Consider the following 26,285-nt stretch of genomic DNA (forward strand, 5'->3'; position numbering starts at 1 on the left):
TAAAAAATTAATTTTTGAAGTAATTTTCTTTCTAAATATGTTTGTTTTATATAGTTCTTGAACTATATCTAAAAAAGAAAGGAAATCTTTCCTGTCAGAAATTACTTTGGAAATTTTCCTGTCAGTTTATCAGTCTGAAATGAGTTCCAGTAAGACAAATTCTCAAGACTCCAGCATCAAGAAAGAACTTCAGTCTCTGATAATTATAGTCCAGCAACTTGCTGCTAAGATGGATAAAATGGATACTAAAATAGACACTTTCATAGAAAAAACTACAAAACAAATAGACTTGTTACATATGGACCTGCAACAACAGAAGATCCAGATGACAGGCATAGAAGAAGCTGTGAATGACATGGAAAATAGAATACAAGAAGAGGAAATCAACATTGAGTTTCTGCTGAAACAAAATACACATTTACAAACAAAGCTGGATGACCTGGAAAATAGATCTAGGCAATAACATTAGGATTTTGGACTGCCAGAAAATATTGAAGGTAACAATATTACTTCTTTTTAACAACATGGCTCCCTAAAACTTTAGATTTACCAGAAGCATTCTCTTTTGGTATCGAAAGAGCACATAGATCTATAGCTAATACTAACTCTAACAAAAACTATCCTAGATCAGTTATAGTTAGATTTCTATCATCTTTTGATAAAGAGATGGTTCTTAAATCTGCTTGGGCTAAAGCTCCTGTTAAGATTAATGAAACAACTGTGCGTTTTGACAATGACTATTCTTCCATGGTATTAGCTAAAAGAAAAGTTTTTCTGCCACTAATAAGGGAGCTTAAAAAGCACAGTTTAAAACATACCTTCTGTTTCCTGCCAAACTTAAAATCTTCCTTCCTGATGGTCCTAAAATTTTCGATGACTTAGACTCTGCTTTACTGTTTATCAAAAAATAAGATTTTGGAAAAAATAGAAGAAATGGAATGGGCTAGTCCTTAGTTAAAGAGACTGGCAACTGAAACTTCGTGGAAGACTTCAGAGAAGAAGAAGAGACTAAAAACAAATGATTTGTACTGTTTTTTCTCTCTCATCATTTTATTTTATTATTAATCTTTTTAAATATAGTTCCTGCATTTCCAGAAGCAACAAATATTTTGAAAAAGATTTAATCAAAGTTATTCTCTGTGTGCAAAGAAATGTTTTGTTTCATAACTAGTCAAAATATCTGGAGATTTAATGGCAAGCTGTGATTTAACTTGTTTCTCTTTCTGAAGAGGAAAAATAAGGTCAGTAATTTGATACATTTTTTTTTCCTTTAAAAGTTTATATGTTCTTCAAATGCTATTCCTAATTATACTTTCTTGATTACACTGCTTATGCTTGTTTGCAAATAATCTGTCATGCTTTAACTAATAATAATTAGAACTAAATAATAGTAAATATGTTTTATTTTTAACTCTATTAATATAAACAGTAAGTAACATTCTATTGTATATACTTCTTATAGCTTTCTCTTACATTTTTTTATTTCTGCCTTACACCCTTTTACTTTCTACTCTCTTTTCTTTTCTTTATTAATATATAGAAATGCTTTTGATCATATAGACACAGTAAATAATAAGATTTGCATAGGAGTTGAGTTGGGACAACAATGTTGAGTTTTGTTACTTATTAATAATTTTGGGCTTGATTTCACTTACATAGAGTCTGTAATAACCTGTAGAATGCATTGTGAAGGTTTTGTCATGTTTAGATGCATTTACACTGCTAAATGAATGTTTGTCACTAGTTTTTAATAAGTTTCCCGCCAAAATGTTGAGAGACAATCTGGGATGTGGGCTGTCTCATGCACAGTGTCCATGAGCTACTTCAAAAGCTTCAACTCTCAGAATTCTCACAGAGAAGCTGAAAGCAGCTAGTCTCACCTTTGACCTAGATATCACACTGACACATCACAGATACAGGAATGACACTACCTAATTATACTTTCTTGATTACACTGCTTATGCTTGTTTGTAAATAATCTGTCATGCTTTAACTAATAATAATTAGAACTAAATAATAGTAAATAATATGTTTTATTTTTAACTCTATTAATATAAACAGTAAGTAATATTCTATTGTATATACTTCTTATAGCTTTCTCTTACATTTTTTTTTATTTCTGCCTTGCACCCTTTTACTTTCTACTCCCTTTTTCTTTTCTTTATTAATATATAGAAATACTTTTGATCATATAGACACAGTAAATAATAAGATTCGCATAGGAGTTGAGTTGGGACAAAAATGTTGAGTTTTGTTACTTATTAATAATTTTGGGCTTGATTTCACTTACATAGAGTCTATAATAACCTGTATAATGCATTGTGAAGGTTTTGTCATGTTTAGATGCATTTACACTGCTAAATGAATGTTTGTCACTAGTTTTTAATAAGTTTCCCGCCAAAATGTTAAGAGAGACAATCTGGGATGTGGACTGTCTCATGCACAGTGTCCATGAGCTACTTCAAAAGCTTTAACTCTCAGAATTCTCACAGAGAAGCTGAAAGCAGCTGGTCTCACCTTTGACCTAGATATCACACTGACACATCACAGATACAGGAATAGCAGATTAATAATATGTGTTAAAAACCTATGTCCCAAACATATACATTACTATAACTCATTTAATTCATCTGATTGACAAGCATAAATAATTTTATAACTCTATACTGGAAGAAATTGTCATGTGATATATTTTAAAGCAGTAGTATAGCATGTTTGTAAAATCTGGTTACTAAAATGTGTTTGCTGTGCATTATTTTGTATAAAGCAGACAGATTTATTGAAGGGACAGCAATGTAAGATGGTGCTCAGTAAAGATACAACTCAGTGAGATCAGATATATATATATATATATATATATGTGTGTGTGTGTGCGTGTGTGTATATATGTGTGTGTGTGTATGTGTGTGTGTGTGTGTGTGTGTGTGTGTGTGTGTATGTGCATGTGCATGTGTGTGTGTGTGTGTGTGTGTGTGTGTGTGTGTGTGTGTGTGTGTATGTGTGTATATATATATATATATATGTATATGTGTGTATATGTGTGCGTATGTGTGTGTATGTATGTATGTATATATATATATATATATGTATATATATATATATATATATATATATATATGTGTGTGAGTGTGTGTGTGTGTGTGTATGTAGATATGTATATAAATGTTTCTGAGAATCTGCTTAACTATGAAGTATGATTTATAACAATTTCTATGAATACAATATTTTATTCTATTGGCAATAATGAGTTTGAGTAAATGCTCATATACAAGCAATTCAAGTTTTTTTTTGGAAGCTGTTAACTGTATTTACATGACAGAAAATAGATGCATCTTAATATATGTAATGTCTGAATCATATTAGCCAAAGTTTTTGATTTAAATGAATGTTAGAACTTATTTTTCTCTCCTCTTGATTTCTAACATCAAGATTATTTGAATGCTATTTGAATACAAGTGTTTTATATTACATGGATGTATATAGTAGTATGAACAGTTTTTAAAAAAAAAAAAAAAAGGTTTATTTTAGTTTATATGATGCTGTTTTACCAAATGTGTAGTCTTGTCTTGCTAGCTAATTGAATTGAAAACTGTTAACTTCAGTTAAATATAACTAGTATTAAATTGATAAGGTGGTAGCTGACGTACTGCTGCTTAGGGTAGGGGGTTAACTTGAGTGGTAAATACTACTCTAAGTTGGAGTTTATAACTCCAGGCTGGATGCAAGGTTTAATCCTTACATTATTTTCACTTGTTCATTGTTATTTGTATATAGTTTTGACATCCACAATATATTTTGTACATTCATTGTCACTACAAACAAAATTGAATCCTATACGAAATCCCATAAGAGATTCAATAAATACAGCTATATTTAAAGGTACACATAAAGGAGGAGATGTAACATTACTTATCTTGTTATTTTGATCATAAGATTCTTAAGTTTTAAAAATGCCAAATGACATCTTTAAAAGGAATTTCTTTAAACATTAATGGATTGAATAATCCATGTAAAAGGGCAAGCCTAATAAGATACATTAATTTACATAAGGCCAACTTAGTCTTCCTACAAGAAACCCATCTCTTGAAAAAAGATATTGATAAACTAGCCACAAACAAATATACAGTATTGGTTAGTTCAGAGCACACTCAGAAAAAAGAGGAGTGGCTATTTTATGGAATAAAAGTATGCCCATTCCTAAAACCATTAAGTCTTATCAGGATGACAAAGGACTGCTTTGTATGGTTACAATACAAATTAATGGGAAGACTTACACTTTAATTAATGTATATTGGATACCTGGAATTGGTATTAATACAGTGAAACATCATCTTGATAAGATCATATCATTCTCTATAGGAGATATTATTTTAGCTGGTGACTTTAATTGTATACTACATGAAAGTGATACTACCACTATAGGAAAGAGAAGAATTACATCTAATGCAAAACATTTAAAGGATTTTGCTAATTCTTATCATTTGAATGATATTAATAATCAGATAAATTCAAAATCATTACCATACACCTTTTTTTTCTAACAGATACAAAACTTATTCAAAAATAGATAGGGTCTTTATTTCTAACCAGATGGTAACAGATTTAATTAATTCCAAAATCATTTCATGTCCTATATCTGATCATAATTCAATTGTTTTTGAATTCATGATAAAAAATACTCATAATGTTCAGATCAAAAGGATACCAGCATACTTAACTAAAAGACTATAAAGAATATATACTTTCAGAAGTAAAACATTTTTTAGACATAAATAACACTCCTGAAGTCTCCATTGTTTATGTTTGGGATGCCTTAAAATCATATCTATATGGACAAAGTATCAGATGGTATAATAATAAAAGGAAATCTTGGGATAAGGAATTGTTAGATATTCAAAGTAAATTAGACTCTTATAAACATAATAATAAAGAAAATATTATGGACAAGAAAGTTATTGAAGAAATAAACAAACTAAATGAGAAATACAAAGAAATGTTAACTCATAAAGTTAAAATAACTTTAGAGAAATACAAGTTTTTGTCTTATTCAATAAGCCCCAAATACTTACATAGACTTAAATATAAAACAAAAAGGTTGAATAAACAAAACCATATCAAAGAAATATTTTCTCTAAGGAAAAAAAAGAATGTTTCTAGTATACCAGAAATACTAGATGAATTTAGAAATCACTTTCACAAAATTAACCATAATAATATTAACATGGAACCTAAAGATAAAATAAAGGAGTTTATAACCACAAATATGAATAAAAAGCTTAATAAACAACAGATTAAACTATTGGACAAGAGTATTTCATATACAGAAGTTATTACACAAATAAATAAGCTTAAATCAAACAAAGCACCGGGTAATGATGGTATTATACCAGAGATATATAAAATCCTTTCTAAAAATACATATTCATTAATACATAAGGTTTTATTTTGGCCCAAACTGAGTTAATAACCCCCATCTTGGCAATATACATTTATTTGCCAATTTTAAAACCTAATAAAGATCCAACTAGATGTTCTTCATATCGGCCCATCTCATTACTTAATGTTGATTATAAAATGTTTATGAATATCTTTGCTGATAGATTGAAGACAATCATTCCGGCATTATAGATATAGATCAGACAGGCTTCATTGTAAATAGAAATACTTTTGATAATATAAGAAGAACTTTAACATTAATAGATTTTGCAAATAGGAAAAAGAAGGATTTAACACTTATTAGTCTTGATATAAGTTCAGCATTTGATTCAGTAAGTTGGGACTATCTGTTTACCTTAATGAAGTGCACAAACTTCTCGGATGCATTTGTAAATCTAATTGAACATTTATACAAAGGAACGTTGGCTTATATTAAGGTAGGAACATATGTTTCACAAAAATACCCATTCTTAAAGGTACAAAACAAGGATGTCCACTTTCTCCACTATTATTCACTTTAGTAATGGAGCCTTGGGCTAATTTGATCAGAAACAGTACTGACATAGAGGGTTTTGAAATAGATGAAAATACAACATCCAAAATTCAACTTTTTGCAGATGATGTTCTAATTACATCAGCAGGATCTAATTCTTCTATACAGTCTCTATTTGATAACATGATGAATTTTAAAAGTATTTCTGGTTTAATATTCAATGAAGAAAAAACTAAAATACTACCTATATATACACGAAAAAATATTCTCATTAGTGATTTTACTAAATATGTACCCAATTCAGGTCAGATAACTTATTTAGGTATAATAGTTCACCTTCGGTCTCACCAATAAGCGTTTGCTGCCCAAAAGTCAAATGAAATGCTGGACAAGTCAGTAATCCACGGTAGCTGGATAAACATAGAATTTATTGAAACTCACGACACTACAATATAAAACGACTGCATAAACGTAAACTCAAATCCTAGTGAGCGGAACACTCACAAGGAAAGAAAATACAAACGGATACTGTGCACAACATGAAAAATATGAGAAATACTGGTTAAGCGCTTTCAACCAAAACAAATGGTCTTCATCAGAACAACAGAAGAATGCAAAATCTACTTAATTTATAAATGTTTTGGCGCCAAACAATTTTCAAATATTTAAAGGTGTACCACATGAAATGTTGCGTTGTCATGTCATAGTATCTGTTGATCACAAACATTAACAACCTGACAATCTAACTAATTATAACTGGATAGTGCAAAATATTGAGTGATGTACGAAACAGATATGTTAGTATAATATAAAAAAGAGAATCAATATAATATAAAACTGTGTATTTTGACTTGAAAGGCATATACTTTTTATGCGTATCGCAATTGTTGGGTGACCAATTTAATGAGTGCTGAATACATTACTTCTAATAAATTTTATAAATAACTTATATATTAATAAATAGAAATATAAATATTGTTATAAAAATATATGTTAATATTATTGTTATATTAAAAGTAAGAGAACCCATGTTATGCATATATTAACAATTAATTTACACATATATACATACAAATGAGAAATGTTATATAAATAATATTATACAAAAAATATATATAATAAGGAATGTATTATATATATGTTTGTTTCATACTTCCTCATAAATTAATAATATTATAATAATAATAATAATAAATATGTATATAAATAAATAATTAACAATATATAACAATATATATGCATATTCAATACAAATATTATCTAATCTGTTCCATTGTATTAAAAACTGTCCAAGATAAAGATTGTATATACTTTGAAGTTTGAAGGTGAGATTTTCAAACAGACTAGAGGCGTAGCAATGGGGGCAGCTTGTGCCCCCATCTACGCCAACCTAGTTATGTTAAATTGGGAAGACAATGTTGTATTCCCATCTAAATACTTTAAACATATTCGTTACTATTCTAGGTTTTTAGATGATATTTATATCATCTGGCAAGGTTCTGAATCAGTTTTAGTAGAATTTATGGAGTTCATAAAAGGTAGTAGTACCTTTTTACAATTTACGTTTTTATATGATTTTGTTGGACTACCATATCTTGATACCCTCATAACAAATGAAAATGGTAAGATACAATCCAGAATTCATAGGAAACAGACATTTTCTAATAATTATCTGGATTATTCCAGTTATCATCCCCCCAAAGTGAAATATAATGTCTTCAAAGGACAGGTGATTCGAGCAGTTCGTATGGTTTCAGATGAAGATGAATTACAGAAGGAATTGAATTTAACTCAGGGATTTTTTAGTGAGAGAGGTTACCCTTCGAGGATGATGGAAGAAGTGGTATCATATGTTATTAGTCAAAGAGGTAGTAAGTACAAATCACTACTCGGCTCAGGAGATATACAGAATACACCGATACTAACACACAATGGTGTCAACCCAGGTTTTCAAAGGGCATGTATTATTCCGTACTGTGTAGGCAGTGACAACATAAAAGAGATTATAAATAAATTTTGGTATTTGATCAGTACTGATCAGACCTTAGTTAACATTTTAGGATCTAAACCCAGATTTATTTATAGAATGGGAAAAAATCTGAAGAGTTTGTTAACACATCAGTATAATACCAAATATTTAGGGTCTGTTCATCAAAATAGGACCACTAGCAATAAATGTGGTTTTTGCAGGTACTGTAAATTTATGTCCAGTGCAAAAAAGATACATCTTCAAAATGGACATAAAAGTACTATTGTCAGTAAATTAGGTAACTGCAATACCAAACAGGTTATTTATCTCGCTAAATGTGATATTTGTCCAGCCTTTTACGTAGGAAGAACCGAACGTCATTTGAGAAAACGCATATATGATCACCTATATAGCATTAAGACCAAAGATATACACAACGCCCTATATAGGCATATACAGGCATTGGGAACAGAACATACTTTTAAGTTTCTTATACTAGATGTCATTCATAATGACCCTAGAGGGGGAAATATTAAAAGCCTTATAGCTTTTAAAGAAACGTGGTGGCAATTATATCTTGACGCCACTAACCCACCTGGTCTTAATGAATGTATTTCGGTTAGAACATTATTATTATAATAATATGCTATGACAATATCACATTTTTAGTTTGATGCAACTTTAAGTCTCATCATATATATATACAAAAAATCCTGATTCCTGTAGTTTTGTATATTTTAGTATTTGACACCTTTACACTCATTCCTTCCTAATTCCATTTTACAACTTTTATATATACAAATATGTCTTTTATATATACAAATATGTTTTTTACTAAGTGTTTTTTACAAAGTGCTTTTTACAGTTTTTATTAAAGGGTTATTTACAAATTGATTTTATTAGAATTAACATTGTATAAATATGTGTTTTTAATAAGCATTTACATTTATGTATTGCACAATACACAAACCCATTGGTATATACAATCTTTATCTTGGACAGTTTTTAATACAATGGAACAGATTAGATAATATTTGTATTGAATATGCATATATATTGTTATATATTGTTAATTATTTATTTATATACATATTTATTATTATTATTATTATAATATTATTAATTTATGAGGAAGTATGAAACAAACATATATATAATACATTCCTTATTATATATATTTTTTGTATAATATTATTTATATAACATTTCTCATTTGTATGTATATATGTGTAAATTAATTGTTAATATATGCATAACATGGGTTCTCTTACTTTTAATATAACAATAATATTAACATATATTTTTATAACAATATTTATATTTCTATTTATTAATATATAAGTTATTTATAAAATTTATTAGAAGTAATGTATTCAGCACTCATTAAATTGGTCACCCAACAATTGCGATACGCATAAAAAGTATATGCCTTTCAAGTCAAAATACACAGTTTTATATTATATTGATTCTCTTTTTTATATTATACTAACATATCTGTTTCGTACATCACTCAATATTTTGCACTATCCAGTTATAATTAGTTAGATTGTCAGGTTGTTAATGTTTGTGATCAACAGATACTATGACATGACAACGCAACATTTCATGTGGTACACCTTTAAATATTTGAAAATTGTTTGGCGCCAAAACATTTATAAATTAAGTAGATTTTGCATTCTTCTGTTGTTCTGATGAAGACCATTTGTTTTGGTTGAAAGCGCTTAACCAGTATTTCTCATATTTTTCATGTTGTGCACAGTATCCGTTTGTATTTTCTTTCCTTGTGAGTGTTCCGCTCACTAGGATTTGAGTTTACGTTTATGCAGTCGTTTTATATTGTAGTGTCGTGAGTTTCAATAAATTCTATGTTTATCCAGCTACCGTGGATTACTGACTTGTCCAGCATTTCACTTGACTTTTGGGCAGCAAACGCTTATTGGTGAGACCGAAGGTGAACTATTTGGTTGGTTCCTAGCATTATTTAGGTATAATACTATCTAAAGATATTAAATCTATTATATATAATAATCATAATACCTGTTTTCTTAATATACAAAATCTTTTTAATACCTGGAATAATATGTTTTTTACTATGGAGGAGAGACTTACAATTATTAAAATGATAATATTCCCAAGATTTTATACTTAATACAATCAATAATACTTCCACCTACAAAAATAATTATCAAGAAACTGAACACACTAATGTTAAATTTCTTATGGGCACCTAATAGACCTAGGATTGCATTAAAGAAACATACTAATAGCTGGTCTCAAGGGGGTATTTCTTTTCCAGACTTTAATTTATATACTATCTCTTCTATTGTAAAAGTTATTACTTTATTAATAGATCAGTCATATGTCACAAAATGGAAAGATTATTGGGAGCTAATTAGTATACACTTCATGAAAATCTCCTTAACACATAAAAATATGATTGTAAATAACTCCATGTTATGGTTACTAAAGGAATTTTGTACTTCACCTATTACACCTAATCATATGGTTTGTTACCCATTAAATATTATTATTAGTTATTGTAACTTTATATTCATGCACCCTAAGTATAGGGAATGGAATTTTATTGTATTTCCTATAATGTATACTCAGGGTATGCTTTTGTCATCTACTTCTGAAGGAACTCATTTAGCTATAGATAATGATCTAAAGTACTGGTATCAGTTGATATCGGATAATAAAGTTAAAAATCTAGATTTCTTAAAACAAGAATTTGATCTAAGAGAAACTTGCTGGTTAGAGGTTCAGACCTTTAGACAACATCTCATTAATAAAATAGATTTAATGTCTATAACTGTTAAATAATCTATTCCAATACTGATTGATTACTTGATATTAAATTTACAACATAAAGTTTCTGATAAAGGTAAACTTTCATACATACATAAAGTTATCAGACAAGAAACTTTTTACAGTGTAGATTCATACTGGAATTATTTCACTTCTATTAATGGGGACCCACCAAATCAACAAGATAAACAATATATATTGGAATCTGCTTATAGAACTATGTCTTCCATTGTCTGGAGACTTTATACATGGAAATTTTTACATAGATCTTTTTATACACCTTTGATGATGAATAAAATAAATAATAAAGATAATCTATGTAAGAGATGTAATGTAGAAATTAATGCTGACTGGGCTCATATGTTTTATGACTGTATAAAATTGAAAGAATACTGGAAGTCAATTAATGAATTTTTGCAGGCTCTTTTACAGATAATTTCATTATTTCTAAATCTCTTATATTATTCAACACACCTGTACCTCAAAGTGTTAAAAAGGTTAAGCTTCCCTTGTTATGGTCTATTCTAGCAGTGGCTAGGAAAATAATAACTAGAAATTGGATTTCAGATACACCTCCTTTGTTCAATGAATTTAAAAATGTTATGAATATAGTGTGCCATGTGGAAATAAACACAATTAGGACTAGAACAAATAGAAAAACATCTTATTTTATTGTATGGGATAATTTACAAAATTTGTTTAAAAAATTTAAATTTCAATAGCATGGTATTTTAGTTTAATTAATTGATCTGATTGTAGTGGATGTCTTTGTAAATACTTTAGTTGTTTTGTTGAATATTATAATAATACCTATTTTTAATTACTTGTATAAAATTGTTATGATATTTCTCTTATATGTTAAAACAATAAACCTGTTTTGAAAAGAGAACTTACAATCCTTGGAGTGAAAGGCTCTTAGAAAGCAGTAATAATATTATTACTGAAATTATGTTGAACAGTAACAAAGACAGTGAACCACTAGCAAACAGTTTTGCATTGGCAATGGGTGCTGATGCCACAAAACTCAATGAAAAAACTCACTGCTGCAGCCTGTACCCTTCAGTATTTGTTCAGCACTCAAACTTTTCCCAGTGTGCTAGTTAACAATCTCCGTGTACTATGGGACACTACACTGACTGCTTGGATTGAACAATACAATTCAGTTTCATATGTTACAGAAAAGAATGTACTGAATAAAAACATTCTGAAAGTTAAGACAAAAACATGTTCACCCAATAGATGAGAAGTTCATAGCGAGGAAAAAGGTATATTACAAAAGAGGTGAGTACTCAGACTCTAAGGATTCTGGTAATGTTAACAGAAAAGAAGAAACACAACACTGAGAGACGTGAAGGGACTACTTAGTTGGATCCACTAAATCTGAGGATCACTATCACAAAAACAATGAAATACAAGATGATGCTGACCTGCAAAAGAAGACTGATGTTATCATGGTGTTCAGTGTGAGACAGAGAATTACTCAAGTACCACCCGGAGTGATAAAGGAAATACAGCTGAGGATATGATAAAAGAAAAACATACAAATGCTCAAGCCAAAATAGCATTTACATTCTTAAACCTGGCAACATGACAAAGTGAAAATTCTGAATAAAGCAAAGTCTCTTGGCAGAGCAGATATGAAACATATTTTAAATAAAAAGAATACGACAAAGAACCATCCATCCACAACCCCTTTTTCCCATTTTGCACATTTTACATACATCAATAGTGACAATTATCTACAGCCAAAATTAACACCATGGGGTTGGCCAGCCCTGCCACAATTCTTCCATACCACTCGCATGGAAGCACACACATCTATGGCCAGTTTAGAGTGTCCAGTCTAAATAATGCATGTCTTTGGAAGTGTGGGAGGAAACCGGAGAATCCATAGAAAACCCACACAAACACAGGGAAGAAATGAAGATTACACATAGAAGGCACCCCAGCTAAGAATTAAACTGGAGTACCTCTAGCTGTGAGCTAACACTAACCCATTCTGCCACTGAGCCACACTATCATTGGGGATAAAATGCTGCTCTTGGCATCTCGACATGAGGATTCCAGGGCATGTAAAAACAGAAAAAATGCAGCATCCAAGAGAAATATGAGCAATTAAAAGACAATTAAGAAAACAATAAATAAAAACAGTTCATTTCCAATTGCATCCTCCAAATACTCCAGGCGAGCTCTAAATTTTGTTTTTCATTCCACCAACGTACAAAAGGCTACAGCAACACAAGGCTGCAGGGAGCTTTTGAATGCATTTTTTTTCTCTGGGCTTGCAATGGTCTACAGACCGACTTCCTAGTGCTTACATATGAATGCAAAAAATGCATAATCACCTGTTCAGTGTCACAAGAATGATGTCAAACAGGTGCGTACCTTTTGATTGCTGAAAGCTAGAGTGGCCATCTCAAAAATTACACCTACCAAGGAGAGAAGTTCTGTGTTCAGAAATTTAAAAAGGAAGTGTAGCCTTTGGACAGAAAAAAATAACTATGGAATAAACTGTCCCCAAAGACATGCATTTCTAGTAAGAAACTAATAGTAAATCAAAACAACTTCTCATGAAAAAAGTATTAGAAAGTAGTAAATGCCAACATTCTTCAACAAATTCACCAACTTTTTACCAAAACATCGAACAAGTTAAAAAATAAATAGGAGATTTTGAATCATTTTACTTCTACCCCATACTGACCATGACAAAAAGGCATTCCCTTCCTCCTGCATTCATTTTTAGGCATTGCCAGCAATTCTAGCTTGCTGTTTCTTGCAACCCTTCAGTAAGCGTTGCCTACATCTATACAAGAGTAACCATATAATAAAAGAAATCTTACATATTTTCTTAGCTTTATATAAATATTCATCATTACATTTCCTTTTAAATCTTTATCTTTCTCTGCAAGGTAAGAACTTATGATTTGTAGCAGGCCATTAGTAGTAACCATAAGCATGATATCATTATATTTAACAGCAGGATAGTTGGAATACGTAAAGGTCAAAAATATATTATGTCAAAGATGCATAGCAAATAGAAAAATATGGGTACTCCACTACAAAGAAGAATGAAATCAAATAAAATGAAAATTGCATTATCATGAAAAGAATCCTGCAAATAAATATATTCCTTTTCACAAAGTGCACAAAAAGTCGTAACTCGGTTTTTATTTGATGAAGCAAAGAAGACACCCATGGCAATTCCCCTCAACTGATGAAAGTTCAAAAAAGTTATTACTAAAGATGTAGCTGATGAGGGGTGTGTCACCTAACATATCTTAACAGATTCAATTCAATGATTACTGTTAAAAAGAGATGTGAAGGCTGGTAGTATCCATAATTTCAAATATATATTTTTTTACTCCAAACAATCTTGCCTCTAGGCATTTTTGCAGAAAATAATATAAACTGCTTTAGCTAGATGCATATCATTCAACCCATAAACATTCTATTAAAAAGCGGTTGTACACAGACGGTACAGGCCTACTAGGAGAAGGCAACATATCCTCACGTACATTCACGTGAGTCATAAAAAGTATGGTTATCTGGAATAAAACTTTAAATCAGCATTAATTAAGTACTGTACGTCATCTACGGCTTTAACAGAAACACATCATTGGTAACTTCCTCTTAAATGGTAGAACCATTACGATGTTAACACATTCAAATACTGCCCCGACATTCATGATCAAATTTTATCTTTATCTGCGCTTTTAATAACCAAATTTCTACTTTAAAATGTTAAATAAAAACATTTAATAGCTTTGATGAAATACAGCTAGCATCACTCTCTGAAAAGAGATAATGCAGTTCATTATCAAAACTCTTATTAATAGAATCAGTGTCATTCCACACACTAATAAATTCATCATTATCGCAACTCAAAAAGGAAGGAAGCGAGTACAATCCCCTGGACAATCTGACACAATCAACTTTCATATGAAGTAACTGTGGCAATACTGGAAATAACTTCAAACCACAATTCAGCAGAGCTAGTTTCAGTGCATATATACTGTCAAGCAGCACTAACTCAGTAACGTGTCTAATAAAGATGTGCTGGAGGAGGGAAAAAAGTTGCTGGACAAATGTGGGTTTCCACAAGATGGGGGATGCACTCTAAGAAAAGCCTCATAGATAATAGTGCTCAAAGCCCACTGGAAATGGACACAGGAGTGTCTTTTAGAAGTTTGCATTTTAAGTGCTCCAGAGAATCTCTCAGACTGTCAGGCACCAAGTTGTCAAATGAAGTAGAAATCCCATTCACTAGACATCAATTCTGTAGTCAAGCTTGGAGCCATGTTATTTCAAAACTCTTAAAACAAACCATTCCAACAAGCTCACTTTGAAAGTATATTTTGCAAACTGAAGTGTGCATGTGAACAGTAGTGCACATCTTGTAGTGGCACCACAGTCAGACAGAAGACATGCTTAAAACAGTCAGCAAAACGTTGCACGTGGATTAAATGCCATGTCAGCAGACTATTCAACTGTCATTTTGATAACTTAATTTAGGGAAGAAGCACTACTACGCACTACTGTTTCCAAATCTGAAAGCTACAAGAGAATTTTTTTTTCATGCTAGCATGGGGATATAGTTACCACTGATGGAAAATACATATGCAACATTTACATAATAAATCATCCCATTCAAAGGGATGCTATTACAATGTGCTCTTTCATTGAAGCAGAAGTAAATCAGCAGAGGTGAAAAAGAAGTTAAATCATTTAGAATACCAGCTAGAAAAGATGTTGCATGTTAATCTGATCAAAGCAACTAGTCACAAAAAGGCAATACTACAATTACTGCATTAAGGAATGGATGACTATATGAAATTATTTGAATTCAGAGATGTATCCTTAGTATTCTGATAGAAGCAGATACTCAAGGGGTAGAAAGGGGAGAAATGATGGACATTCTATCTGCAGTACAATACAACTGTTGAAACAATAGCATGTCACCAAAATATTCATTTGTCAAACACTAGGTTCATAGGTTCATATTAAGCTATCTGCCCTAGGGCATTTATAAGCCTAGCCAGAGTGTGTTTGGCTTTCGCCACCCATTTTAAATTAATTTTGCTATGCCCTTTTTCAAGGTTAGTATACTGTGCCTCTATCTAACAGTGACACAGAAGTGATACCCGGGGTAAACCTACGATCTCCCACCCACTCATCAAGATTCCTCTTGAAGAGAGTCAATGAGGGACTCTGCCTAACCTGGACTAGGATTTTATTCCAGAGTGAAGGGAGTTATGAATCTGTCCCTCCAGCATGTCCTATTTATTTCAGTGCTGAAGTCTCTCGAGCGCATAGCTCGATGGGATTTGGATTTTCTGAGGTGCAGCATGTCCATTAATTCTGGGTTGGACATGGCTTTATACGTCAGGCACAGATCGCCTCTGAGCAGGCGGTATGCCACTGAGTAGATCTGGAGTTTCTTTAACCGGGCAGCATATGGCATCTGTTTGAGCCCTTTGATCCTCTTGGTGAGGTACTTTTGGGGTCTTTCCAGTTGCTGCAGGTGTCTGGTAAGGTACATCCCAGAAGGGGCACTGTACTCAATTATGGGCCTGATGAGGGATGAGTAAAGAGGCACGATGACCTCCCCTGATCTAGATGTGAATCCCTTCATGATTAGGTGGGCTATATAAAATGTTTTTCTAACCACTTTGGCCACGTGGTTGTCAAATGAGAGACTGCTATCAACTTGGGTCCCCAGGTCCCCAATTACTTCTTCTGTACTTAATGGATTACCACCTATGTGGTAATTTGTGGGCACTTTGTTTTTGCCAAAGGGGATGACTATACACTTTTTGGCATTTAGCTTGAGGCCATGGCTCTGGCACCAGTTGTCTGTTTCTATGAGGCCCTTTTGGAGGATGCTTGTGTCGGCTGGAGAGTCGATTATGGCGCCCAATTTGCAGTCATCTGCGAACTTGGTCAGCCACAGTCCTTCCGTGTTGGCCTGTACATCCGAGAAATTTATACCGAACAAGAGAGGTCCCAGGACTGAGCCTTGTGGGACGTCACTTGTAACTGGTTTGGAGTCTGACATGGCTCCAGCAATTCTAAACATGTGGGTTCTGTCCTTGAGACAGTTTGCAACCCATCTAGTGACATAGGGGTTTATATTTAAGCTGGTGAACTTATCTATAATGCCCGAGTGGGGTATTGTATCGAAGGCTTTTGCGAGGTCCATGTAGGCTGTGTGTACCACCTTCCCCTCATCAATGGCCTTGGTGGCTGTTTCAAAGAAATCGACCAGGTTTAAGAGGCAAGATCTGCCCTTAACAAAGCCGAACTGGGTAGGATCCAGTGTCTGTAGGTCCTCAATATCTTTATTTATGAGGTCCATGATGATCCTTTCCATAGCTTTGCAGACCAAGCTAGTCAGACTTATGGGGGGATAGTTTCCAGGATCCGTTGAGGCACCACCTTTGTGGAGAGGGACTACTGTTGCTGTACGCCACTCTTTGGGTACATATCCTGTAGTAAGGCTGAGACTGAACAGTAGTTTTATGTTTGGGTTTAGCTCTTCTTGGAGTTATGTAGGACGCAGCCCTGGATACCGTCTGGTCCCATTGATGCTGTGTTTTTTTGCTTTGGAGAGGGCGGCTCTTACCTGACCATCTGAGATGTCAGGGGGGCAGCACTCTGCTAAGATATTTGCCCTTTAGGTAGGGGGGGGGGTTGCGCTGAACCTGTCAGCTAGGATGTTGGCAATGTCTGTGGGTTAGATGTATTTTTTGTCATTTTGGACTAATTCTGAGCATATCTGGGAATTCCCACCCAGGTTCCTAACATAATTAAAGAAAGCCTTGTGATTATCCTTAGTGTCCTGTGCAATTTTTCTCTCGAAGCTGGCCTTAGACGATTTTATGAGTGCCCGTAGTTTTTTGCTAATACTGATCAGAGATGCCTTCCCTTTTTGGGATTTTGCTCCATCATGTAGTAGCTTCCTCCTTACTTTGTATAGTTTTGTTTATGGCTGGGGTCCACCAGACAGGACGTCTGCCTTTGGAGGATTGGGTCTTGGTTTTATTTGGGATTGCATGATCCATGCATTCCTGAAGGTGTTCATAGAATGCGTTTATAAAGGATTCTGCCGTCTGGGCCGTATTTTCCACAGGCTCGGGGGCTTTGAAGGATTCCACCTCTGTTTTGAGGAGTGTGAAATTTGCTGGTCCTGCCCTACTTAGTAGCTGTCATAATAATATATAACCCTTATGTACTTTAAATAAAATTTATAATTTATAATGCTGTGGTACTCTCTTATTTAACCAGATTATTAAGTCTGTGATTTTATCCAAGACAATATACTACATGGTTGGAAATATATCAACCATTTGGCAATCAATATATATAAATATATACATATACACTTTGCATGTAAAAAAATCAATTGTAAAAATCATAAGAATATTTTTTTGATTGCCAAATGGACTAAGTTTGATATATTTCCAGCCATGTAGTATATTGTCTTGGATAAAATCACAGACTTAATAACCTACTTAATAATTGGGTTAAATAAGAGGTACCACATCATTATAAATTTTGAAGTACATAAGGATTATATTATTATGACAGCTACAATGTAGGGCAGGACCAGCTCAAATGTCACTGTGATTAACTACAGATATATGGACTGAAAATCTTCCACACACAGAAGTTTCCTGCACTATTTTGTAGTAGGCTGAAAAAAGACCTGGCAAAGATTCGAACTCCAAAAAGGATAATAGTGATCAGAGTTGGGCTGGAAAGGTGAATCTCAATGCTCACCTTGTATCTAAGATGTTAAGAGGATAGGCTGTCACAGAAACATAACAGGAGGACTGGCACTCCAGCAGCAACAGACAGAGAAAAGAACAAGACCACAGCAAAGGAACAAACAAAAGTGATACAAAATGGCTTAGAACTATTACTATGCAGTGCTAACTGTTTCTGTGGAAAGTTGATGGAGATATGCAAGTGCTGATGCAGGAAAGGTGTACAATGCTTGAATCACAAATAAAAGGCAGGGAACAGAACAGGGTCGGACATGGGTCTGGGGTACAGGCTGTTCAGGAAGGAAAGAAAAAGAAGGGAGAGACACTCAGGTAAGTGATCTACATAAACAAGAGTATCAAATGCAATGGTCACGGTAAAGTCACAAGTACAGTTGTGCAAAATCTTACCATAGCAATAGATGTCCTTCTCTTCACTGTTGCAGTATTCTAAACAGAAGGGCTCTCCCACCCAAGGCAGCCCAACACTCAGCCAGTATAGCAAAGCCTAATGACCTTGTATTTGCCATACGTCACACCTATGCTCCCTGCACAGAATGTATGTCATAAAAAGGACATGCAGATGCAGCTAGTCAGAACTGAATTGTCCCAGAAAAGAACAGTCTCCATAGGACAAATAAGTCCATGCACATCCAGAAGAAAAGGGGGAAACCCTCAGCCAGAAGGGAATCTAAAACAAAAACCAGAACAAACCAGAAAGTGTTGGATGGAGGGAGCGACTACTGCAACAGTGAAAAGGACATCTACTGTGTTGGTAAGATTGTACACAACTATACTATGTCCTTCTATATAACTGTTGCAGTACTCTAAACATAACGAAGAGTAAAACAGCTCAAGAAACAGAATGGGAGGTGGATGAATAAGAATAGCCCTCAACAAACCCACATAAAATGGTTCTAGCAAAACCTGCTTTAGTCCTAGAGACCATATCTAACTTATAATTCTTAGTGAAGATATGCACTGGAGAACAAGTAGCAGCTTTCAAGGATGGAATTGGTGTCCAACCATTTGAAGAATGCACCAGAAGAGAACAACCCTAGTGGAATGAGCGCTAACAGAAAACGACAGATTTGCCATGAAACATATAACATAACAGGAAATGGTCTTGGATATCAAGAAGGATATGGTTTACTTATAAACTGCCATACTCAATATCCTAGGATGAAAGGAAACAAAAAGCTGATTAGACTTGTGAATGGTTTTAGCCAAATAGTACCCGAGCTGTCTGTGCAAATCCATGGTATGCAGGACCCTCTCACAAGCAGTGAGAAGAGAAAAAGGAAGGGAGTTGTACAGACTGATTTAAGGACAGCTTACTTACTACCTTGGGCATTAAAGAAGGATTAGTAGCAAGGGATACCCTGTCCCTGTGAAAAAACAAAAAAGGAGGAATGGCCAAAAGGGCCTGGAGCTCAGAAACTCTCTTCCGGGTACAATGTAGCAAAGATGCAGAGTCTGCAGGCTCAAAAGGAGCTTAAGGCAATTTTTCCAAAACAAAATTAAGATCCTAAGGAAGAGGATTAGGTTTCCTTGAAGGCCCAATATGCAGGACACCTTTAAGAAATTGTTTGAATTCAAAACGAGAAGCCAAAGGAGGATTCAAAGACAGAAAAGCAGAAATGGCTGACAAATGGGCCTTCTCAGAAGAATAGGCCAGGCCAGGCCAGACTAGAGCAACTCGCACAAATAAGAGAGGATCAAAAGGACCCCCACTGAAAAATGGTCCTAGTTACCAGCATGGCACCACACAAAAAATCTTTTTCATTTTGACATATAATATTTCTGGTTGAGGGCTTCCTTGCCTCCTGTAAAACCTTGAGCATGCCCTCAAAAAAGAGAAGCCTAAAAGAGATCAAAACCCTTCCATCCACATTGTCAGTTGAAGAGTGGACAACTGAGGATGGATGAGAGACCCCCCTGCCCTGTGTGAGAAGATCCAACTGGTGAGGTAACTTGTGCTGATTGCCCTGGTCAGATGCATTAAGAGAGGGGACCAGTGCTGTCTTGGCCAAAATGAAATCACTAGCAATATTTCTGGGAGTCCAGCTGAATCTTCTGAAGGACTCTTGGAAGTAGAGAAGCAGAATGGAAAGCATAAAGAAACATTCTACTCTAAGGCAATTTTTCTGCTTTTCTGTCTTTGAATCCTCCTTTGGTCTTCCACACCAGATGGCATGACACTCTGGAACAGAAGAGAGGAAGCTGCTTGTTCAAAGGGGAGGCAAAAAGATATACCTGAGAAATATCCCACTGTTGGGCAATGTGCAGAAACACATCTATGTGAAGCATCCATTTATGTGCCTGCATTTTGGACCTGCTCGGAGAGTCTGCTCTGAAGGAATGTATACTGCCTGCAACTGATAACTGAAAGCTAACTCCCAGGCCTGAAGAGACATTCTGCAGAGGAGGCAAGGATTCTGTGCCTCGCTGCTTCTTGACATACCACATCACTGTAGTGTTGTCTGTGTACACCTTCAAGGGGCCTGGAGAGAACATGAGGTGAAAAGCTTGAAGGGCCAGAGTCATAGCTCTCATCTCTTTAATACTGATATGGTCTGACTTCTGACTGGGAGGGCCAGAGACCATGAACTTTCAGGTGACCAAAAGAAGCCCCTCACCACATGTCTGAGGCATTGGTGAATATTTCTTAAGAAGGTAGAAGGCTGAAAGGACAGGCCTGAGTTGCAAGCAAACTGTTGAATCCACCACTTGAATTCCTTCTTTAGACAGGGAAGAGGAGGTATACTGAAATCCAAAGCTTGACAATGCTACAGCCAAACTGACTTGAAGTACCATTACAGCTTCTATATATGCAGTCCAGCAAGAGGGAGCACTGCAATAGAACAGGACATGGATCCCAGGGCCCAAAGAAACTCCCTGGCTAGCATGGCAGTTAGAGGAAGAACAGACTGAAAGGCTGTCAATGACAACATTTTTGGAGGTGGAAGAGAGGCCAACATTGGCACTGTCTGAATTCTCCATCCCAGACACATGATCCTCAGAGGGAGTCAGGACAGACTTTTGAAAGTTAATTATGAACCCCAGACTTTGAAGGAGAGAGAGTGGACTTCTTCTGTAAAAGCAACTGGGAGAAAGCACCCGAGGCAACAGGTTGTCTAGATAAGGAAAATCTGAATGGCTTGGATCCTGCAGAAAGCAATCATGTGAGCTAGGCATTTTGTGAATACCCTTAGGAAAGTAGGGAGACCAAAGAGTAAAGCAGAAAACTGAAAATGAAAAGAAGAAATACAGAAACAAAAACTTCTGAAAACAGGGAGAATAGGGATAGTTCAGATCCAAAGAAACCCGAAAAGCCTAGGGTAGTAAAAGAGAAAACATGGTTTGAACAGCAAGCATCCAAAAAGAAGGGACCTTAAGAAAGATGTTGTGCAGGGAGGGATCCAGAATAGGTCTCCCAAGTGCCCTCCTTTTGAGGAACCAGGAACATTCTGGAATAAAAACCCTTTTCCACTTGGGAAGTGGGAACAGGCTGAATTTGTTTCTTGGTTTGTCACAGACCCAAGAACTTGTGGGAAATGAGGAAGTTGCTCTAGAGGAGGTGAGGAATCCCTGAAAAAAGCAGGCACAGTCTTCCATTCTATGAAGTAATCCTGACAGATGACAGAGACACAAGAGTTTGAAGCAATGAGATGCCAATTTGGAAGACAAAGGAACAAATGAACTTGGTCTAAGAGAAGGGGAGTTGAATTTTCAGAGAAAAGCAGGCTTATCAAATAAAGAAGATTTCTAGGTCACAGAAATCTGAGAAGCCTTAGCAGAGGGGCAGAGAGCCTACCACCCTTCCTCCCCTTGAAGGCTGACAGGTTTGTTTGCAACAAAAGCAGATCTAGAAGGATAATTCCTCTGGAACGTAGGGATAGGAAGACAATATGTTTAAGGTCCTACAAGACTTTGCCTTTCTCTTGAAGTGACTTTATCAAGTCAGCAGCAGCAGCCCCACAAAGATGTTTATTACCAAAGAGGCACCCAACAACTTGGCCTTAATGCCCTCAGGCAGAGATTGGAGATGAAGCAAAGAATAATGCCTCCTGACAGATGCAAACACCATAGTTCTTGAAGGGGCATCAGCGGCATTATAGCTACAATTAATAGAGTGGCGAACAACTTGAGAAGCAGAACCTAAATTAGATAAGGCAGAGTATTTGCCTTCAGAATCAAGGAGGTCAGACATAACCTGACAAGACTGAGCAATCAAGGCCAGAGAAAACCTGGTCATGTGGGTCTGGTGTCATGTGGAAGCCCTAAAGGCCAAAGTAGAAGCAGTGTAAACTTTCTTGTCAATCCTTTCCACTGGCCTACTCTCCTTATCAGAGATCAAAAGTTTGGAAGAGGGCAAAAGCTTAAAAGGTTTGTCAGAACAGACAGACACCACAGCAAGATCAGTAGGACATTTAAATGAAGACTGACATTCCTCAGGAACCTTATAGAATCTGTCAGGTTCCTTAGGTGCAGGCTGCTGAGAATCAGGAGACTTGGGAGTAGCAATGAAAGTATTCCATCATCCTAGCAACTGTATTCCCAAAGAACCATTCCTCAAAATAAGGCTCAGGGTTAACAGACTCCTCCATCAGAACCATAACCCAAAGGTGAAGGCATCTGTGAAGAATGGGACAAATACCCCTCATCAGACACTGAAACTTCATCCAAGGAATCTGGTTTCCTAGCCCAATTACAAGAGGTAGAGTAGCAGGCACCAAAACCTCTTGAGGAGGCTTCAGGGCCATCAAGGCAGAAAACAAGCATTGAGTTAACTCTTGCCATTCCCTGTGAGGATCCTTAGGATGGACCAAAAATCCATTATCTTTTTGTCTTTTCTTGGAAGTGACATCAGACCTAACAAATACCAGAGGTTCCGACACTTTGCGAGATTTGATATGAGAACCCAGAACCTCCTCCCTGACCACTATCCATGGAATCCATCTAGAACCATCCGAGATAATCCGTTCCTCCTCAACATCCACTGCAGATATCTGCAAAGCCTCAGAGGATGTTTGAAAAGTTGGATCCATACCTGCCTCCAACAAGGTTGTGGCAAAGCAATCCAATGTAGGCACCGAATGAGTTCTAGAAGGAAGTCTAGTGGTGGCTGGACAGCTAAAGAATAAGACCAAGATTTCTTGGCCTTCTTCCCTACCTAGCAAGAGTATCTCAGGGTTAAAGGATTCTGCCATGGTACCCTGGGCTAACTGTTTTAGCCATTGGTTTTTCAAGTTAAATGGCCACGGAAGACACTGAATGGCTTCTGAGTGTCTTAGACAGAAACACGTTACAGATACTAAAAGAGGTACGGTCATGGGAAACACCCAAACAAAAAAATACACTGTTTGTGATGTTCCCTATGGGAAGACTGCCTCCCACACTGACTTTTATTCTTCTTGGATGATATGAACCCTAGGTAGCAAAATAAAATACACCACCAAGAAAAGAAAAAAAAAAACAACTGGGCACTCATATGGTGGCTACTTATTTACAGCAATAAGGCATTCAGACCAACTAGCAATAATGGCATTCAAACTGGCAAAGAAGTTCTGGGTACCTGCATCTGTACATCCTTTTCTTTGTCTTGCAGGCTGTGCAGGGAGTGTAGGTGTGCAGTACGGCACATAAAAGATCATTGGGCATTTGGTATAATGGCCGAGTGTCAGGCTGCCCTGGGCAGGAGATCCATTCTGTTTAGAATACTGCAACAGTGATACAGAAGGACATCATTAACTTATGAAGGGGTACAAGCATTGGAAATGATGAGAACCTAGGTTAAGCACCCTGCCAGTTATGTTAGGGAAATGCTGGGAGTGCTGGTGGACTAAAACAATGTATCAGCCTTCAGATATTAACACAGAAGGATGAAAGATTTACAGACAGAATAAAGAACAGGTAGACTAAAGAGGGTTTTACTTAAAGGGAATCTAAAACTCCTAAGAGAAAACTGTGAAACTCCAAATGTCAGGGCACACAGGCAGTGGGAACTGACTGAGGTCTTGGACCATGTGTCTATATAATACTGTGTGTGTGCGTGTGTGTATCTTCTTACCTAAACACAAAGTATAAGTCATGATTCAGTGAACTATGGCCTAACAAAATACTACATTGAATCCTAAACCAGAGAAAATTAGAAACAGGCTTGTACATGGGTCCTGCAATGAGGTAATTTCTCCACTCTCCCACTCCACATCAGAAATGGACTTAACATGGGTCCAAAAGTGGGACAGGTTCTCCACTCTTCTCAGCCTCTCAAACTATTATTATTTGATACGTTTTCAATAAGCCATGGTTCACTGAATCACAGTTCAGTTACATTCATTTATAGTTATTGAATAGTTGCTAAATCAGGAAATTGATCAAATATGTGCAGGGCATGTGTTCTGATCAATTTAAGATGTGTTTGATGGGCAAGTGTACTAACAGCAGGGAAGTCAAACTAATGTACTCTGCAGGATGTAATGTTTAAATTGTTTTACCCTGTGTTTGTGCACTTTTCTGTTTATTTCACTGTAGTCACTGCCTATGTGGCTGGTGTGCACCAACAGTGATTTGTTTTTTTTTGGAAGAGATTTCCCTTAGTGTCTGCCCAACTCCCCCCCCCCCCCCCCCCCGTACAGAAACACTTCTATTGCAATTACTTATGGTTTCAATGTTTCCACGAGATGGGTTTAGTATGAAGGTTTGTTTGTGTCTTTCGGCTTTTGGGGTCGCCACAGCGGAACTCCGGTCCGCTAATGATTGGTAGTGGATTATTACATACCGGGTTACCAGCCCTGACGCACAACCTTCAACGAAGGCACGCCCCATTCACGTATGCCTTCACACAGAAGACGCTCTAGCTGAGAATCGAACGAGACAATGCCTTGCTATGAGGCGACAATGCTACCGCAGCACCACCACCGCAGCTCTGGGTTAGGGTTTAGTATGAAAGTACCAGTCCTAAATGATATGGATTAGCAAGGGTCTACTGTATCAGGAAAGTGCAGTATATGCCATTTAGCAAAATTAACCAAGCAATGTAATAATGAAAAGGGTAAACACTGGCCATGCAACCCAAGAAACTCATTTTCTACTAGCAGTATATGTTTTTTCAAGGTAGAAGAGTGCCTGAGCTACTCTTTTTTAATTGTCTTTACAAGCAAATGCATACAGCATGAATATTAGGGTCAGATCACCGTCCAGTATTCCTGAATAAGTTCTTTCACACATGCCTGAAGGAACATATGAATAAATCGCTTTGCTGATGATAGAGTGATGGGTTTAGCAGTGCAGGATGAGGTTACAAGTCTAATGAGCTGAAACGGTTACCAAGCTGGCAGAGAGATGGCAGTATTGGTTCAGTGCAGACTGTACTCTTGACACCTACAGTCCTGGCATGATGCACAATCAAGGATGTGCAGAGCTGGTAGCAAAACAACAGGAAATGCAAATGATCCATGGGTGCTGATTATACCTGGACCAGATCATCATAAAAAGAGGGCCATATTAACAGCAGACAGCATGCTGAAATATATACCAGTGTATGGGGAGCTTCAAGAAATAAAATTCCAGCAACTGGGCCCTGGTTAAGCTGCACCTTGAGTACTGCATAATGTTTTGAAGGTCATAAAAAGAAAATAATATCATGTTATTGGCAGCTATTCAGAGGAAACCCATCAGGACAATGCATAGGGTGCACAGGTAAGGCTGTGATCACAGAAGCTGTAGACAATCTCAAAGACCAGAAAAGACAGGAGGATAAGGCGTGGGTTTCCAAAATCATATAATGGAACTATGAAGGCATCACCTTGAA

General features: G+C 35.6%; 1 protein-coding gene across 1 annotated transcript in view; it reads right to left on the minus strand.

Annotated features, from left to right (window-relative positions):
* Window positions 1-26,285, minus strand: part of LOC122792793 (AF4/FMR2 family member 1-like) — a 632,549-nt gene that overhangs the window by 72,680 nt on the left and 533,584 nt on the right. The gene's annotated exons all lie outside the window — the stretch shown is intronic.

This window comes from Protopterus annectens, chromosome 2.part0 (assembly GCF_019279795.1).
Source record: "Protopterus annectens isolate FY-2018-M chromosome 2.part0, PAN1.0, whole genome shotgun sequence".
NCBI lineage: Eukaryota > Metazoa > Chordata > Ceratodontiformes > Protopteridae > Protopterus > Protopterus annectens.